Source organism: Arachis duranensis, chromosome 3, assembly GCF_000817695.3.
Source record: "Arachis duranensis cultivar V14167 chromosome 3, aradu.V14167.gnm2.J7QH, whole genome shotgun sequence".
Taxonomy (NCBI): domain Eukaryota; kingdom Viridiplantae; phylum Streptophyta; class Magnoliopsida; order Fabales; family Fabaceae; genus Arachis; species Arachis duranensis.
In genome coordinates, this window is record NC_029774.3 from 84,882,308 (window position 1) to 84,887,339 (window position 5,032).

Sequence of the window (5,032 nt, forward strand, 5' to 3'; positions counted from 1 at the left end):
AAAAAAACAATAAAATAAAAAATAAAATTAGATAAATAAAAATTGGGTTACCTCCCAATAAGCGCTTCTTTATTGTCAATAGCTTGATAGTGGGCTCTCATGGAGCCTCACAGGTGATCAGGTCAATGTTGTATAGTTCCAACACCAAACTTAACACCAAACTTAGAGTTTGGTTGTGGCCTCCCAACACTAAACTTAGAGTTTGATTGTGGGGGCTCTGTTTGACTCTGTACTGAGAGAAGCTCTGTATGCTTACTCTCCCTTGTTACAGAAGGATAGCCGTGTGCCTTAAACACAAGGTAGTCCCCATTCAATTGAAGGACTAATTTTCCTCTGTGAACATCTATCACAGCTTCTGCTGTGGCTAGGAAAGGTCTTCCAAGGATGATGCATTCATCCTCCTCCTTCCTAGTGTCTAAGATTATGAAATCAACAGGAATGTAAAGGCCTTTAACCTTTACCAACACGTCCTCTACTAATCCATAAGCTTGTCTTACTGACTTGTTTGCCAATTGTAATGAGAATAAGGCAGGCTGTACCTCAATGATCCCCAGCTTCTCCATTATAGAGAGTGGCATAAGATTTATGCCTGACCCTAGGTCACACAGAGCTTTTTCAAAGGTCATGGTGCCTATGGGACAGGGTATTAAGAATTTCCCAGGATCTTGTTTCTTTTGAGGTAAAGTTTGCTGAACCCATGTATCAAGTTCACTAATGAGCAAGGGAGGTTCACCTTCCTAAGTCTCATTACCAAATAACTTGGCATTCAGCTTCATGATGGCTCCTAGATATTGAGCAATTTGCTCTCCAGTTACATCTTCATCCTCTTCAGAGGAAGAATAATCTTCAGAGCCCATGAATGACAGAAGGAGATTTAATGGAATCTCTATGGTCTCTATATGAGCCTCAGATTCCTTTGGATCCTCAATAGGGAACTCCTTCCTTCTTGAGAGACGTCCCATGAGATCTTCTTCATTAGGATTCGCGTCCTCTCCCTCCTCCTTGTATTCAGCCATATTGATTATATCAATGGCCTTGCACTCTCTTTTTGGATTTTCTTCAGTATTGCTTGGGAGAGTACTAGGAGGGATTTTAGTGATTTTCTTACTCAGCTGGCCCACTTGTGCCTCCAGATTTCTGATGGAGGACCTTGTTTAATTCATGAAACTTAAAGTGGCCTTAGACAGATCAGAAACTAAGTTTGCTAAGTTAGAGGTATTCTGTTCATAATTCTCTGTCTGTTACTGAGAAGATGATGGATAAGGCTTGATAATGCTAAGCCTATTTCTTCCACCATTATTAAAGCCTTGTTGAGGCTTTTGTTGATCCTTCCATAAGAAATTCGGATGATTTCTCCATGATGAATTATAGGTGTTTCCATAAGGTTCACCTATGTAATTTACCTCTGCCATTGCAGAGCTTTCAGGATCATAAGCTTCTTCTTCAGAAGATGCCTCTTTAGTACTGTTGGATGCATTTTGCCATCCATTCAGACTTTGAGAAATCATGTTGACTTGTTGAGTCAACACTTTGTTCTGAGCCAATATGGCATTTAGAGCATCAATTTCAAGAACTCTCTTCCTCTGAGGTGTCCCATTATTCACGAAATTTCTCTCAGAAGTATACATGAATTGGTTATTTGCAACCATGTCAATAAGTTCCTGAGCTTCTGCAGCCGTTTTCTTTAGGTGAATGGATCCACCTGCAAAGTGGTCCAATGATATCTTGGAAAACTCAGATAGACCATAATAGAATATATCTAATATGGTCCACTCTGAGAACATGTCAGAAGGACACTTTTTGGTTATCTGCTTATATCTTTCCCAAGCTTCATAGAAGGATTCACCATCTTTTTGTTTGAAGGTTTGAACATCCACTCTAAGCTTGCTCAGCTTTTGAGGAGGAAAGAACTTAGCCAAGAAGGTCGTGACCAGCTTATCCCAGGAGTCCAGGCTATCTTTAGGTTGAGAGTCCAACCATGCTCTAGATCTGTCTCTTACAACAAAAGGGAAAAGCATGAGTCTGTAGACTTCAGGATCTACTCCATTAGTCTTAACAGTCTCACAGATCTGCAAGAACTCAGTTAAAAACTGGTAAGGATCTTCTAATGGAAGTTCATGAAACTTGCAGTTTTGTTGCATTAGAGCAACTAGTTGAGGTTTCAACTCAAAATTGTTTGCTCCAATGGTAGGAATTGAGATGCTTCTTCCATCAAACTTGGAAGTAGGTGTAGTATAATCACCAAGCATCCTTCTTGCATTATTGTTGTTGGGTTCGGCTGCCATCTCCTTTTCTTGTTCGAAAATTTCAGCAAGGTTGTCTCAGGATATTTGTAATTTAGCTTCTCTTAGTTTTCTCTTCAGAGTCCTTTCAGGTTCTGGATCAGCTTCAACAAGAATGCTTTTTTCCTTGTTCCTGCTCATATGAAAGAGAAAAGAACAGAAAAAGAAGAGGAATCCTCTATGTCACAGTAAAGAGGTTCCTTATTATTAGTAGAAGAAGAAGGGAATAAAGAAAGGAGAATCCAAACACAAGGGTAAGGATAGGGGCAGTGATTTGAGATGAAGAAAGGTGAAGAGAGGTGTTAGTGAATGAATAAATAAATAGGAAAAGATGAGATAGGGAGAAATTTTCGAAATTAAATTTTGAAAAGGAGTTAAATGATTTTCGAAAATAAAGATAAGAAATGAAATTAAAATTAAAATTTAAAACAATTAATTAAATAAAAAGAATTTTTGAAAAAGAGGGAGGTATTTTCGAAAATTAGAGAGAGAAAAGTTGTTAGGTGGTTTTGAAAAAAGATAAGAAACAAACAAAAAGTTAAATAGTTAGATGAAAAAGATTTGAAAATCAAATTTGAAAAGATAAGAAGTTAGAAAAGATATTTTAAAATCAAATTTTTGAAAAAAGATAAAATTTTGAAAAAGATATGATATAAAAGATAAGATAAAAAGATATGATTAAAAAGATATGGTTAGAAAAGATTTGATTTTTAAAATTAAAATTAATTACTTAACTAACAAGAAACTAAAAGATAAGATTCTAGAATTTAAAGATTGAAGATTTCTTAACAAGAAAGTAACAAACTTCAAATTTTTGAACCAATCACATTAATTGTTAGCATAAATTTCGAAAATAAAGATAAAATTAAGAAAAAGATTTTTGAAAAATATTTTATAGAATTTTCGAAAGTAAATAAGAAAAATGAAAAAGATTTAATTTTTGAAAAAGTTTTAATAAGATAAGATTTTTAAAATTTGAAAATTTGACTTGACTTATAAGAAATAGCTAAGTTTTAAAAATTTTTGACTAAGTCAACTCAAATTTTCGAAATTTATGAGAAAAATAAGGAAAAGATATTTTTTTATTTTTTTGAATTTAATGATGAGAGAGAAAAATATGAAAATGACCCAAAATATGAAAATTTTGGATCAAAACACATGATGCATGCAAGAACACTATGAATGTCAAGATGAACACCAAGAACACTTTGAAGATCATGATGAACATCAAGAACATATGTTTGAAAAATTTTTGATGCAAAGAAAATATGCAAGACACCAAACTTAGAAATCTTTAATGCTTAGACAATATGAATGCAAAAATGCACATGAAAAACAATAAAAGACACAAAACAAGAAAACATCAAGATCAAACAAGAAGACTTACCAAGAACAACTTGAAGATCATGAAGAACACTATGAATGCATGAATTTTCAAAAATTGCAAGAACAATATGACTATGCAATTGATACCAAACTTATAAATTAACTCAAGACTCAAACAAGAAACACAAAATATTTTTGGTTTTTATGATTTTATGAATTTTTTTTGTGTATTTTATTTTATTATTATTTTTTTCGAAAATAATTTTTGGGAAAAACGAAAACAAAGAAAAATTTTGAAAAATTTTTGAAAACTTTTTTTTGAAAAGAAAATTACCTAATCTGAGCAACAAGATGAACCGTTAGTTGTCTAAACTCGAACAATCCCCGGAAACGGCGCCAAAAATTTGGTGGACGAAATTGTGATCATCAACAATGGCTCCAAAGACTTGGTGCTCTCAAACATAAATCACACTTTGCCACAACTCCGCACAACTAACCAGCAAGTGTATTAGGTCGTCCAAGTAATACCTTACGTGAGTAAGGGTCGATCCCACAGAGATTGTTGGTATGAAGCAAGCTATGGTCATATTGTAAATCCCAGTCAGGCAAATTCAACTATATTAAGAGATTATTGGATTTTCAAAAAATAATAATAAATTTAAACAGAACATAAAGATAGAGTTACTCATGTAATTCAATGATGGAAATTTCAGATAAGTGTATGGAGGTGCTGTGTTCCTTCCGAATCTCTGCTTTTCCTACTGCTTCTATCCAATCTTTGTCATTCCTTTCTATGGCAAGCTGTATGTAGGGCATCACCGTTGTCAATGGCTACATCCCATCCTCTCAGTGAAAATAGTCCAAATGCTCTGTCACAGCACGGCTAATCATCTGTCGGTTCTTGATCATGTTGGAATAGAATTCCTTGATTCTTTTGCGTTTGTCATCACGCCCAGCAATCATGAGTTTGAAGCTCGTCACAGTCATTCAATTCCAGAATCCTACTCAGAATACCACAGACAAGGTTAGACTTTCCGGATTCCCATGAATGCCGCCATCAATTCTACCTTATACCACGAAGATTCTGATTAAGGAATCCAAGAGATATGCGTCCGGTCTAAGGTAGAACGGAAGTGGTTGTCAGTCACGCATTCATAGGTGAGAATGATGATGAGTGTCATGGATCATCACATTCATCATGTTGAAGTGCAACGAATATCTTAGAATAAGAATAAGTCGAATTGAATAGAAAATAGTAGTATTTTCATTGAAACTTGAGGTACAGCAGAGCTCCACACCCTTAATCTATGGTGTGTAGAGACTCCACCATTGAAAATACATAAGTGATGAAGGTCCAGGCATGGCCGAATGGGCAGCCCCCATGAAAGATCGAATGGTCAAAAGACTAGATAGTCAAAGACTGA

At 35.0% G+C, this 5,032-nt stretch overlaps 1 non-coding gene across 1 annotated transcript; it reads left to right on the forward strand.

Moving 5' to 3' along the window:
- The first annotated feature begins 1,782 nt into the window (after positions 1 to 1,782).
- LOC127746097 (small nucleolar RNA R71) lies at positions 1,783 to 1,886 on the forward strand. The gene has a single exon (XR_008007717.1). It is a non-coding gene; the product is annotated as a small nucleolar RNA R71 (small nucleolar RNA).
- The last annotated feature ends 3,146 nt before the right edge of the window (positions 1,887 to 5,032 follow it).